The 15067-nt window shown below is 48.0% G+C and overlaps 1 pseudogene; it reads right to left on the reverse strand.

Annotated features, from left to right (window-relative positions):
* Nucleotides 1–485: 485 nt before the first annotated feature.
* Nucleotides 486–1659, reverse strand: LOC144150176 (uncharacterized; annotated as a pseudogene).
* Between the last annotated feature and the right edge of the window lie 13408 nt (nt 1660–15067).

Below are 15067 nucleotides of genomic sequence, written 5' to 3' on the forward strand. Positions count from 1 at the left end.
AATCACCCAACAAAACTACGGGGGCATTGGGATACTTTTTTTGTAACTTCGTTTAATACGTCATTAAGGTTATTAGGAAAGACAGTACAGCTATTCGGGGGCCTGTTACAGACGCCAAGTAATATTGACTGGGGCTTAGCAGAACAAAGAATCCAAATTATTTCAAGGTCAGATGACAGGTTAATTACGAGCAGGATATTTTTTGGTTTATTGCAATAAGAACCCCTCTCCCCTCTTATCTTTCCGATCCTTCCGAAATAGTTGAAAATTAGGCAAATCGGCCAAGACCTCTTGATCAGAGACGCTGTCATTAAACCATGTTTCGGTCAATCTAAGAAAGTCGCTGTTGGATGACAAAATCAGATTAGAAACATGTTCACGCTTCAAAATGATACTTCTAATGTTAGTAAAGATCACGGAAAACGAAAAAGCTGATTTGGGGACAATTTGGGGGGAGGTCGGTTTGGTCGAGGACAGGATGATTGCTATTTTAACTCTTTCACTGACTGCGATGACTCGTCAAATATGTAGCGTTTAGTTCCGAGAAGAAGGGTTTTGAAGCGCACAGTGAAAGCTGTTGACTTAGTTCTTGCAAAAGCAATTAGATGTTTGCGCGCATGAAGTACGGCAGGGGAGAAGTCCTCGCCCACGCTGAAGTCTGTGTCCTTGAATTTGCGGCCGTTTGAAAGGATAAGTTCTTTGGTCTTAGATGATTGAAACTTTACAATTATGGGTCGAATGCGTTCTTCTGAAAAGCGCCCGAGGCGGTGCGCACGCTAAATTTCTGAGGGAGGGATTGTTAGTTGGAGTGTGTCGGATGATTATTTCTTCCGAGTTCGAAAACGTTTCAGTTTTAGTAGTGTCCGGAATGCCATAAAATATAAGATTGTTTCGTCGCGAGAGGTTCTCTCTGTCGTCTACACGGGATTCAAGATTACAAATCTTGTCAGTCATTTCGATTGTGAGTATCTTTAGGCCATCTAGCTCTGTGAGCATGGATGAAAGGGCAGTGCAGTGTTTTTCAAGGTCAGTGATGCGTTTGCACAAATCGGTTATTGTTACGTCCGTCGTTGTTAGTTGGTTTTTAATATCCTGAATGTCAGAAATTAGCTTATTCTGTCCGGCATATAGCTTTTGCAATTCAGTAAGCAAGACTTCAGCGGTGGGAGGCCCAGGGTTAGTTTCGACATCCCCAGCCAAAACCAATAAAGAGCGTATGACCTGCGCAGACTCGACAATTATCACAACGCAGCACCGTGGGCTCGGCAGCTGAACTAAAAAATAATTACTCGATTTCTTAGCAAGAAAAGCACTCCTGTTACTGACCTGCATGATGAAGGCAAACGGATTAGGCTGCGTGTTTGCGCAGCTACCGAGCCCACAATGCGGCGCGGACAGGGGAGGTGGTTTTGTAGTCGTGGCTGCAGATGATGTCTGTCTTGATGGGGTAGTCCACGTGTGGTCGAGGGTCAAGGTTTGCAGTGGCGGCGCTGTTGCTGGATGCGGTGCGATGGTAGCGGGATTCAAGTTTGAAATGCCGTTGTGGAAGGGGGCGGGAATTGTTGATGGTCCGATGAAGCCAGGCATGAGAAACAGCAGGAACAACTTTGAAGGCACGGTGAGTACCTGCATGATGAAGGCAAACGGATTAGGCTGCGCGTTTGCACAGCTACCGAACCCACAATGCGGCGCGGACAGGGGATGTGGTTTTGTAGTCGTGGCTGCAGATGATGTCTGTCTTGATTGGGTAGTCCACGTGTGGTCGAGGGTCAAGGTTTGCTGTGGCGGCGCTGTTGCTGGATGCGGTGCGATGGTAGCGGGATTCAAGTTTGAAATGCCGTTGTGGAAGCGGGCGGGAATTGTTGACGGTCCGATGAAGCCAGGCATGAGAAACAGCAGGAACAACTTTGAAGGCACGGTGAGTACCTTCAGGATAAAGGCAAACGGATTAGGCAGCGCGTTTGCACAGCTACCGAGCCCCACAGCTACCGAGCTACCGAACCCACAGCTACCGAGCTCCACATTATGCTTTTCTTCTCTTATGAAACCTGCGTCGTCCTCTGGTTACGTGAGTAAAGCCACTGACCACACTAAATTTGTCCGAAAATACTGGCGTGGAGGAAAAAAAATACAGTAGAGGAAAGAAAAAAGTGTGGAGGAAAGAAAATACAGCGTGCTCCATCTCTTCATCATTTTGAGAATGGCGTGTTTCGCTGTTTACTTTGTAAACCACTTTGTAAGTCCGGCATCGTTGCGCACTTCGAAATTTAAAACACTAAGCCATGAACCAGGAATAGTCATTCTTCGTATTTACTAGCTGTACTAAATTTCTTAGCACTCATTCGTGTCCTTACGCCCCACACCAGTATACCCTAGTCTGCTCCAACAAAGTGACATTGGTTACTAATATTGCACAACTAGAAAAAAGACTATTTAAATTTAAAAATATATGTTTAATTTTTTGCTTTAACAACAGCTCCGCAAGCCGTCGAATCATGCCAGGCTGATCTTCTGCGAAGCGACGCCCCATCCCAGGAAATTCCGACGGGTGGTGAACGGAGGATTGCCATTCGCTTTTCTACAACTGCGCAGAAACCGGCCACAACTACCGACGCTGTCCAAACAATAAACTCTTACTGCGGCTTTTGCCCATCCACCCATCCATCACATTGCATGAACAACGCTTGAACGAGATAGACGAATCCCAGGCAGCACAGGAATTTTCGGCATAACTCAAGCCGGTGTACTTTAGCCACTGATTTTCTGTCCAGCCTTTTTCCGGCAGCCATGTTCATCCCGTCTCCAAATATGGGCCTTTTAGCCGTATACGGCCGTACTCCCATTGCTGTCCAACGGCCAGTGTCTGTCGGGCAGTCGACCGGCTTACGTTCACACGGCCACATTCCAGCCATAGGGCTCCGGCCATTCCAAAGTCACCCGTTTGCGGCCGAAGTACGACCACCTGAGGACAGCCGAGATGCGGTCATCGGGTTCCAGCCGGACAAAAGATGCCGAAAATTCGGCCATGCTACGAGCATTGGAGTTCAGCCATAGAACGTTAACTGTACTGAGGCCGGTGGACATCTGCATTCCGCGCAAGCAGATGACTAAGTCGCGCTGTGCAGCAACACAAACCCAGCATTTTGGGTCCACTGCACCCCATCAAATTATGCCCGCGCGCCACCACCAGCCGCCCGGGCTTCAGCTCAGCCTTGCTTAATTATCTGCGTCAGTTGACAAAAAAATCATTTATTAAACAGTGTTCACAAATGTTCGTTCGTTTAAGTGCTGTGCCTATTTTACTGTCGAATACAGCAAATGTCCAATTCTTTGCAGAGCTGGAACTGTTGTATTGTCCAGGTCCTGATATCTTCTGTAGGGCGGTTTACCTGTAATAAACTAAACGGGGAAGGAGGGGGGTGTGCAAGGTGCATACATTAGTTGTTTGAATTTCACAAAGATGAAAGTGCCGCTTGTAGCCATTTTTTTTTTGGGTCAATCTTCCCGAGCACTTCATTCTCTGACTAAATCAACTATATTTACATTAGTTGCTTTACCAGTTTTGTTGTGTATAAAACCCGCGCGAATGCCTTTAGGAAGCGTTTTGGTACTCCACAAAACATTCAGGGGCGTTCAATATAATTTTCTTCACACAAAAAGTATGTCCAGTATTTGCCAATTCTACTTGCTAAGAAATTTTCTGCTCGATCAACTTTTCTGGTGAACTTTCACAAAGCTGATCCAAGGACACGTCGGTTAAGTACTTTCATTTTGAATATATAATTCATATTGTTTTCTTGGGTTAGATGCACACCACTTAATAGTCGAAAGAAACTTAACTTTCCTCAAATGTCGTACTATGTTAAAAACTGTCACCGCGTTGCTTCGGGTGGCTGCAGTAATATCCCTCTGTGTTCACGCACGGAAAGGCGTAAGACTGGAGTTTCATATTTTGTTTCAAACCAATAACATAGCAATGGTAGTTCATACAGCAAACATTGCATACTGCCCCGCATAAACCAAGAATTTATTTCATTGGTCATGTTCGAATCCGTAAGGTTCTGAACCCGTCGGAGGCGAACTTGATTGATCGTTTGTAGGTTTTAACGTGCCGAAGCAACGCAGGCGATGAGGGGCACTGTAGTGGACGGCTCTGGAACAATTTTGACCCCCGGGGAATCTTTACGCGCGCCGAAATGTCGTATACACAAGCGTTTTTGCTTTTCGCCTCCATTAGAAAAGCGGCCGCCGCGGCCGGGAAGGGCACCTGCGACCTTGTGCTGAACACCGCGGTGCCTTAGCCACTGGGCCACCGCGGTGGGTAGGGGGCGAACTTGCGGCTACCAAAGTGTTTATTTATTTATTTAGTTAGTTATATTTGTTTATTTTTTATTATATATTTATTTGATACCTGGTTGCTTTTGCTTGCATTACAGCAGGAAGATACATACCGCTAAACATCAAATCTGAGAACAAATAACAAAATAATTCTACAAAGCGCGGTCAAAATCGTCATTGTAAGAGGATACAATCATACGTGGAATATAATTACACTATCGATAGATCTAAGATAAAATGAATCGCGAAAGGCGTCCCCTTTAAAAGAACGTCAGTAATTTGCTTCAAGCTAGCGGTCCAACTTTGGGATATGTGGAACGGCGCTTGGATACACTTCTCCCCGTCTATTTTATTTTTCCAATGATGGATATCACCATAAAATTTCAACCTGACGTTTCATCTGTGATTTTTCCCGTCTTACCACTAAAGTTCACTTTTACTTTCCCTCATGCTAAGATGGAGGTGATAATTACCTAATAGGAATGGAATTGGCCCAGTCTGTGTGTTTTTGAGCGTATCAACCAGCTCTTTGGGGTAGGGACCCCAGAAAACACATGCGTACTCCAACATTGAGCCCGCATGAGTGAAATACGGTTGTTCTCTGGAGTTACATGAAGGTTTCGCTGAAATGTTATCTCAGAAAGCCGAAAACACGTGACGCCGTGACTTTCGCGTTTTTAACGTGCCTATTTAACCTCTAACAACTCGTTAAATAAACTAGTTAGTCATGTTCCCTTGCCGTTCCTAAAGCAGTGTAATTCGCGGTATACGTATTCAATTGGAATAAATGTTTTGTAGTAGAAGTGATGTTCACACACTTTTTAACGTTCAATAACTTTTGTGAATCAGTACACCGGGATTTTAATAAATTCGAAACATGCTGCAGGTGTTCGGAATCACGTTAATTCGCTATAGTCCTGTAAACTGTACAGTCATTCGCGAACATTTTGAACAAAGGTTTAAGGCAATTAGTACTAACATTTGTGTATACCAAAAACAAAAGAGAGCCCGATACTGAGCCTTTGGGGAATTCCGGAATAACATATCCGGAAAAACAACCATTGAGAGTGATCGACTGCTGTCTTAGAGAGATATACCGGGCTATCCATGCAATAACCGATTCATTCAGTTTGCCGCCACCAATGAACTAACAAGAAGGTGATATCGAACACCGTCAAATGCTGCAGTACAAGAAAATACAGTCAACTACCTCAGGCTTATCTATTCCTAAAGCCAAATGGTGCGTGAACCCACCAACCTGCGTTGAGCAAAGAAAATGTGACGAAATCTTTGGATGTTTGCTACGATGCTGGCGATTATGTTTTACCAAATGAGTCATAAACCTAGTGCATGCAAAGCTCACCTTCAAACGCCGCAGCTATATTAACATTCAGGCTTAGTCATTCACAAGGCTCTGTTGTTATGGCAAATTTAAAATAAAACTTGTTTTTAAATAAGCAGTTATGAAACCCCGTGACGTAACATAGTGCAGGGAACGAAGTTGAGCCTACCAATGCATGCTCTTAGCCTCTCCTACGTTGATCACCAACGAAATAGTGCAACAGCGTTTTTTGCAGTATTATTGTAAGAAGAATAGTCGGACACTTGCGCTTTTGCGCGCCCTTGCCTTTCTTTGGTGGGTAATCCTTGACATGGCGCCGGTTGAGCACCTGCGTGGTGGCCGCTTGATTGACGCCCTTTAAGGCCACTTATTTTGGTGAACCACCGCCATGTACTGTCGGGCATCTCTGCCGGGTCGATATCTCCAATGGTCTCCATCTCTTGAGGGGGCGAATAGCCACGAGCTGATGCGTCGACGAAACCAGCGGGCGAGCCGATGTAGCGGCTATGTCTGGCGAGGCTTAGCCGACCCGTCGGTGTTGCACAGTCTTCTTGATGCAGTAAATGGCATTTCAATGGCCTAAATGGTTCCCGGGTAATGTCCACTGAGTCCTTGCACCTTGTCCGTTCACTAAAACAGTTATTACTGTTTGACAAACGAAGTCTGCTCATGGAAAACAGAAACACCAAGCGGATGAAAAACGCGTCTGCGTCATTCGGCTCCTAACGGCTATTTATTCACCCAGAGAAACACCGGTCTTACACCGGCGGATCTCGATCCTTCCAAAAACGTCTGTGCATAATTTGCGCATGTCGTTGTTCGGCTGTACGCCGCTTACCAATGCAACGTAGGCCTGTCTCCAATTGAGCCCCGCTGGCCGAAAATTCTCCGGCCGTTCGCTTGCCGTAATTCAGCAGGGGTCCACTAAAGTATTGAAAGACGTACATTCTGGGGTCGTACGTCAGCCGGCTTCCTTTATAACACCGGTTGCCCGAAGAAAACGAATATTTTGCCGCCGGACGCGCCGTGCAGCGTTGAAAGGGCGAATACGTGGTAGCCGCGCTCCGGCCGCTCTTCTTTCAAACACCAACTGCCACACGAATAGGGATATTCTGTGGCGGGTCGCTTGCCGTGCTACGGCTGAACACCACTTCCCGAAGGAAAAACGGATGCCCTAAAGCCGTACTTTGGCCGTTCTCTTTCTCATCATACGCAGACGAAAGTGAACTTAATATCTGGCAGCCGCGCATCTGCCGTTGTGCGTTTGGACACGCGCGGACGGAGTAATACCGAAGCGCTGGTTGCCGAATGTTGGACGTACATCGTATGATCAGTGGCTGCAAGAACCGGGATGCTGACCGGATATGCCATAAAAGCGCTTTAGACGGGCCGGTCTTGGGACACACGTTTTGTGCCTCCTGGGATACTTGTGGAAGACAAGTCGATCACCTTTGCTCTATCTGTAATTCAGAGCCGCCGCAGCAGTGACGATTTTGTACGTGGAAGGTGTCCCAGCTCACATAGGGTACGCTGTGGCGGCGATGTTGCTTCCCAGCGAAAAAACAAAAACTCTCGAATGGCGTAACGACATATCGAAGATCACAACTCCAGCCACGACATTCACCGTATCCCCGATCTCATGTTGACGTGGCAGCCAAACACAGTGGAAGCGACATGTCGCTACACACAGCCAAAATTACAAAGCCTCCCAATGTCAAAATGATGACATAGGCACCGCCTGGCGACGGACCATCGTCACGCATCAGCCGAGTTACTATGGCCGACGCACCATGTGATGCGTTAATCACTCGTTAGAAAGAAAAAAAAGACGCCGCCCGCTGGAATGCCCTGTATATCCGCCAATCAGAACGTTACCTCAGCACACAAGCTGGAAGAGGCGAATCGCACGTAACCAGAAATGCTGCAATGTACCCTCGAATTTCATCATAGCTGCGAACTACGATCTCTACGTATTACGCGAGTGCTATTGTTCTGCAGGCGAAGTCAATGATTTTTTCCATAAATCACGCCATGGAGCTGCCGGATATACCCGAAGAGGTGCTGCTTTAGAATTGCGTTGAAGAGATCTCCTGCCTCATTGTGACGTCAGATGATCACGTGTACACCAAAGACGCTGCAGTTCACATTCACGACAGGTGATTCCGTCTGCAGAGGCGCGCATCACTTGGAGCGCAAAAACTGTTATATTATGTCGCCGAATAAAGCAACGAGAACGGCTAGAATGATAAGCAATTGTTTCTTTATATATATATATATATATATATATATATATAACTATATATATATATATATATATATATAAATAAATATATATATATATATATATATATATTTATATATCAACGTTTACATATATAATAAATCTAAGTACAGTTAGGCTTCCAATATTTAAATGGAGAGAAGGTTTCCCAACATCTGGATCCGTGTCACTACCTGCTTGCATTTATCATATACAGGTGTGCGGTTGTTTTATTGTAACTAATTCCACGAACACTAAGTGTAACTTGCTTTGTCATGATTTGCTTTAGGAAAGAGAGTAAAAAACACGGCGCTTTTTGTTGTCTATTCTTGCCCTGTTTAGTACGATGGCTTCAATGATCTCGAAAAACAACCAACTGGTAAATCACCGCTTTAGACCACGAATATTCGCGAAGTTTACGCATGTCCAACAAATCAATGCTTTTAATAATCAGTTTGCACCGGTACATCAATTCGATTTCATCGCCCAAATGTAATTTAACGTGTTATTTCGGTACTAGCCTCTCTTCTTTCGCAAATAGAGTACAAGTTCGAATAAAAACCTTCTCAGTGTCTCAGTTTTACGCTACTGACTATAGGTTGAGATTGCTTTATTATCGTAGCTTCTTTTTCTTTTCTTCCCAAGGTTTTTAGCTCCTTATGACCATATGGTGGCTGCCCTTGACCCTTCCAGCTTCAATATTTACATCCCAAACGATGGGTTGATGTGTCCTAAGTAAATGCGTTTTAATGAAGACTTGTTCTTTATAGGCCTTGATGTTTTTGTGGTTAAAAATACATTACTTACGTATAGAGTCTTTTTCTCAAGAAGAGGGTATTAGCCAACCACCGCTACTCTGCGTAATAGTTTCACACTTTTCCTGGATGACTCATGACATAGGCGTCAAGTGCTGGAGGGGCACCGGTGCGAGTGCCCCAACCAAGCTTTTTTCGGAGGGGGCAACGTCCCCCACAGGAAAGTTTGTGTTCGGCAGTGGGGTAGCCAGAGGGGCGGCATTTTTACCGCAGGTGCCATTCTCTCTGCTATAAGCTTTTTGTCACGTGTAAACATAAGCGCGTATCCTTAGAACTTGTCGCTATTAGTAACAGTCGCGTGTTAATTATGGTCTGACTTATGGGCTCTTACAAAGAACGACGCGCCTCAGTCAGGATGATTGCGGAGGGCTGCAGCATGCAAAGCTATGGTAAGCTAAGCGCGGGATGACAAACCCGTGCGTAGTCATTTTGTGTCGTTTAATGGCATTCTCCCAAGGACATGTCCAGACCAACACTCAAATGGGTAGCGACCTGTGGCCACGCGGAGACTAATGGGTCGGCATGGCTGTTGTCCACGGGAAGATCAGCCATTGTGACTCAGCGCTGGCTTCACATCTGAAAGCATGATGGTCCCTAAGTTTCTTATAGGTGGACGGCGGTCGCAACAGTAGTGAAGCCCTAATGGCCATCTTCGGCATTTGTCACAACTAAAGCCTCTCCTTTTCGTATGCGGCCGCTTGCTTTTTGAGCGGTGGATGACGAGACCAGTGTATATAGAGAGACCTTAGTCACTCAGCCGCAAGGACAGAAGCGTCTCTGGCTTTCGGGAAAGCTCGTGCTCGTAACAAGTTCCAACCCCAAACCAAAGCCAAAAATTTTGTAAGTAATTTCTTCAAATAATTTATTTTTGCATGGTCACTGATGTCTTCTGATGATGAAGGTTGGTATGTGGGTTACCAGTGTAGGTAATTTTTAAATTCACAGACATTTAAATGCTTTTCTACGAATTACACAAGGTCATAATGATTTAGTGTCTGCGAGACATAAAATTTGCATTTAGATTAATTTGTTGAATGCAATGTCGCGTTGGACAAACATAGCCGCACAAACACCTGCATTCGCCAGTACGACTACTGTTGCCGAAGAATCTGCGCTTCTCTTGCAGATATGTAAAAATTTCAGCGAAGTACCAGACCGGTAAATAGGGCGAATAGTTAGGTTCTAAGTAGCAAGATAGGCAAGCTAATGTAGATAACTTCGGAAGCATGTAGGTAACTTCTGGGTAGGAAGCCTTCATTACGAAAGGTACAAACGTTTAATTATGTATCGGTGTGGGGAGTTTTTGAGAGTTTTCGGAGCTCATTGGGACAGTGGCAGCATCAGTACACGAATAGTTGAAACTATAATTGTTCTTGCTGCTCGTTCGTACGAGATTTCCGTGCACGTTAACATCACCATTTTGTCAAAACTAATACCGAGCCCACAACTACGGTGCGCCTCATCGCCTGCGTTGCGTCGGCGCTTTAAACCATGCAATCAATTAGTTGTTCTTGCTGCTGTAGCACTAATTTGTTTTGCAAGGCACAAAACTCTGTGTGCGTTAGCGGCTGTTGCATGGTTTGACCGGCATTGAGACTTTTGTTAACACGTTTCCCTGTCGGCGCATGCACATATAACACCTTATTTTAAAGTTATAGCAGTTTGCACAAGCGAACGACCTTCGTAGTGGTGGCAAGTAAACGTACAGGCTATTCCTGCAGATGTTTCCTTCGACTCTTCCTTGTCGTTTTTAATTTGTGTGGTACCGGGGTTCTTGCACCCGGCCGCGGTTCCCCAGAGTGACACTGAGCCCCATCAATCACACCTTTACTGGGAGTCCCGCTCCGCCAAGGTCCACTGCTCAGCCGATCCGGATGCGCCCACCTCACCCAGCCCAGTCCGCCATGTTCTAACCTCGATCATCTCGAGCCACATCTTCATCCTCACCCGGCACATGTCCATCCCTTGGGATTGTCCCCCGCCACTATTGCCGGGTTCCCACACTCTCCCCCTCCGAAGACAAGGCCGACGCACAGACCTCGACCCAACCAAGAATAGACAAAGAGTAATTCGAAGGCATCGGCATCAAAGCCCCAAGATGACGTCACAGTCCACGAAACAGCAGTGAACAACAACCTTGATACTAGGTACATCCTCCGGGAGAGAGCCACAGGATCAGATCAGCCCAGGAACAGCCATGGACGCCGCTGGATCGCTTACGTGACTGGAGGAATCCCACCAACCGATGACGGTCTGTTCAACAGCACCAGAGGGAGGAGATAGGCCCTCGCGGCCAGAGGTACGCAGCGCCGGAGTGGAACCGAGAGCACCACCGAAAGGTCCGGTTCAATGTCCACAGCACACACGCCAAGGCAACACAGTGTAGAGGAGAGAGCAGGAACGGCCCAGAGCCAGTGCAGTCGAACCGTTGTGGCCCCAAGGCCAGGGAGACACGAGCTCAGGATGCCACCGGGGCATTCACAACGCGCATGTTGATGTGGCAGTGGTGAAAGTCCTCCAAACGGTGCGGCGGTAAATGCGGGCGCAGCCTTTGCTAATGCCAAATTGGATTCTGGACGTGAAAGAAGCAAAAATTAACGCACTTGAACACAATTGTATCTGGGGAAAAAATGAAAAAATAAAGAAGCGCATCACGTGGGACTGATCAAGCATTAAATTCAGGGCCAAGAAAAGGTAATCCGAAACAAAAAATGCCCAAAAAGGATACTCTAGATTCATCACATAGAAAGTTAACATGACGGGTGGGCAGACTCCATTGAGAAACAAGAGGCGTTGCGGCCAAAAGCAGATCAGTCCACATGGTACTGTTTAAGGTCTGCTATATTAACCGGGCCTGCATGTTTACCTGTACTCCTGTGGGGTAAAAGATACGTTATGGAAGACAGCTTCTCGCTTACGGTACAAGGGCCATCCCATTTAGGGGCTAGCGACGCGGCAAACTTGCGTGAGGCATCGCTCAGTAGGTGAGTGCGCCGGAAAACCATGTCGCCAACCGCAAGCTGAACATCCCGACGGCCCCGGTTGTACTGCTCCGCCTGCTGGAGGCGAGCAACGTCAAGCTGCTCCCGGGCAGCCTGTATCGCGTCTCGCACGCGCTGGCGGACGGCCATAGCATGGGGCGACAGACCAGAACCCGCCTGCGTTTCTGGAAGTGTCCTGTCAAGAGGAATTGGCATTTCCTAACCGTAGTTCAAATAAGCCGGTGTGATCCCGGGTGAACGCTTCACCATGGTGCGAGTGGCAAATGGAATCTGAGGCAGCTTAGCAACCCAATCCCTGTGTTGCTCCGTATGAGCAATTAGCATCGCCTTGAGGTTGCGATTTACACGCTCAGTTATGTTTGCCTGAGGGTGATATGTCGTCGTACGTTTGCGTGTCACGCCTACAGCTCGGCAGTTGTCCTCAAACAACAACCCGAAGCGTTAAAACACTTCCATTAGGCACCTCCATAGATTCGGTGTATTGACGGTACATAGCGAGAACAGCTCTACCCACTTCGTGAAATGGTCCGTTACCACAAACAAATAACAATTACCACACGGGCTGCGGGGTACGGGCCCATGACATTGCAAGCAACGATTTGCCAGGGTCTCCTACTCGCAACAGACTGCAGCAATCCGGGCGGGCAACCGACTCGGGGTTTCACTGTCTGGCACACGTGACAGCTCCTGGCGTTGCGCAGAACATCCGGCCTCATTCCCGGCCACGTAACAGTCCGACATAACTTCTCATAAGTTTTGCTGCCACATCTGTGTCCAGCCAGAGCTGAATTATGAAAGTAACGGATGAAAGCCCTCCGAAGCTTACGCGGTACAACAGCGGGGAGCGGTGAATTAGCTTCGTCATCTTCCTGCGGGATATACCGTAACACGAGACCGTCTTGCGCCAACACATATGTATCAAACTCAACGCTGTTGCTGGTGAGAGCAGTGCCCTGTGCTCCGACGTGCTCAATAATCTTGCGGCAGAGGCTGTCGGCACGTTGCGCCGCGAGAGGATCTGCCCTGCTCACCAGCGTACCCCAGCATGCGTCAGCATCCACTGCAGCCACCAGCGCCGGCGCTTCCGCGTCCGAAGATGGCGGCAGGGGCGCGCGCGATAGCGCGTCAGCGACTTGATTCTGCGAACACTTCCTATGCTGGATAGTAAAATCGTAGCGCTGAAGCGCAAGCACCCGACGCGCAAGACGACCAGCAGGATTCTGCAAACGCTGCCGCCACCTTAATGCCATGTGGTCTGTCTGAATGGTGAATGAGGCACCTTCAAGATACATATCAAATTTCTTTAGTGAAAAAACAAAAAAACAATTGCAATACATTCACGTTCTGTGATCGTGTAATATCGCTCAGCCGGAGTGAGCGTACGGCTAGCAAATGCGACCGGACGGAGAACACCCTCAAACTTCTGCATCAGCACTGCGACCAGTCCGTAGTCGCTAGCAACGGTCTGCAATACAAATTGTTTATTAAGGTCCGGCATCCTTAACGCCGCTGTTTCCGCGCTTACGCGAGACAGTGCTTCAAAAGCCTGCTGTTCAGCGTCCTCCCATTGCCATTTCCCGCTTTTCCGTAGTAGCTGGTTTAGCGGACGTGACCACTCCGCACAATGAGGCATGAAGCTGTGGTAAAAGGCTATCATGCCCAAGAAGCGCTGCAAGCTCTTAACGTCACGCGGGCATGGATACTCTGTAATTGCTTTCAGTTTGGCATAGTTAGGACCAAGCGCTCCGTTGTCCACGACAAAGCCGAGCAAGTCAACCTTGCTTGATGCGAGTTGAACCTTTTTGGAATTGATGGTGAGGCCGGCGCGTTTCATGAGGTCGAGCACGTCTTTGAGATGCACGAGATGCTCCTCAAAGGTGCGCGATAATACGACGACGTCATCCTTATAGGCCATTGAGTACTTATAACGTACATCATCAAGGACGATGTCCATCAAACTTTGAAACGAACCCGGGGAGTTCTTCAGCCCAAACGGCATGCGCACGAACTCGAAAAGACCCCTGTAGCACGTGAAAGCTGTTTTACGAATATCATCCGGGTGCATCTCAATTTGCAAAAAGCCGCGTGAGCAATCTAGAGTGGTAAACACGCGTGCACCACCAAGCGAGGAAATTATTGATTCTGCGGCAGGAAAATGATAAGTGTCTCACAGTTACGTCACTGAGACGACAGTAGTCCCCGCAGAGACGCACACTGCCGTCTTTTTTTGACGCCAACACGACCGCATATGCATGCGCACTCTGCGACGCCCGCACAACCCCCGTGTTCAGCATCTCCTCGAGGGCGACGTCCAGTTTCGCCTTCTTCTGGATGCTCAGCGGCCGTGGGTGGCAGCTCCAAGGAGGGGCATCTCCCGTGTCAATGCGCTGTTGGAGGACGGTTGTCCGCCCAGGTGCCTCCGTGAACATTTCAGCAAACGGCTCCAGCACATAGGCGGGCTGCTCCATCTCATAGTCACTGCAAGGACACTCCTCAAGCAACTGCGTCATTCGCTCAGGAAACACCGATTTCGTTGCGACTGCGGTGGACCTTGACACGGTGCAGATATGCATTGACACCACAAAAGGTATCAATTCTGCGTCATTGCCCAATCTGTAACCACCTCCCGCCAAGTCAAGCAGTTGGCCCTAGCGAATAATGAAATCCCGGCCCAAAATCATAGGCACCGCCAAGCCATGGCAGTACGTAAAGCGCTGCCGACACCGTCTGCTTGCGTAAGAAATGGGCAAGCGCACAGCACCACGTGCTTGAACAACAGCCCCATTGGCCACTTGCAAACGGGGGCTTCATTGGCGCAACTTAACACCACGTGCTCGGCAAAGTTCAAAGACGGTATCACCAGTCAGCGACAAACTGCCGCCGGTATCAACCAATGCAGAAACATTCGTTCCGAGAACGTGAACAGAAACATGTCGTGCTATGGGCTGCGTGCATGCTTCAACATGGCAAGCAGTGGGTAGAAAGCACCAGTCCACGCCACCAGCCAAATATAGGCCACTCAGCGATGGGTTAGTCACCATCATTGCCTCGGGCTGCACTGCTTCATCTCGATGGCTATTTGTGTTTCGCTGACCAGCCATCCCACGGGGACACTCACGACGGATGTGTCCTGGCTGTCCACATTGGTAACAGCCGCCTGCTTTATTTCTGTCAGGCACGTAGCCTCGCGACCATCCCGTCTCGGCAACTGGACGAGAAGGACCTCTGGAGTTCAAGGGATTTCGTTGCCGACCCCAAAGGGAGCGACTCGGGTCGGGGAGCGGTGAGCCTGCCAGTAAAGAGGGCCTGT

The sequence above is a fragment of the Haemaphysalis longicornis genome, unplaced genomic scaffold (genome assembly GCF_048455015.1).
Source record: "Haemaphysalis longicornis isolate Haplotype H1 unplaced genomic scaffold, Haemaphysalis longicornis Haplotype H1 scaffold_8, whole genome shotgun sequence".
Lineage (NCBI taxonomy): Eukaryota > Metazoa > Arthropoda > Arachnida > Ixodida > Ixodidae > Haemaphysalis > Haemaphysalis longicornis.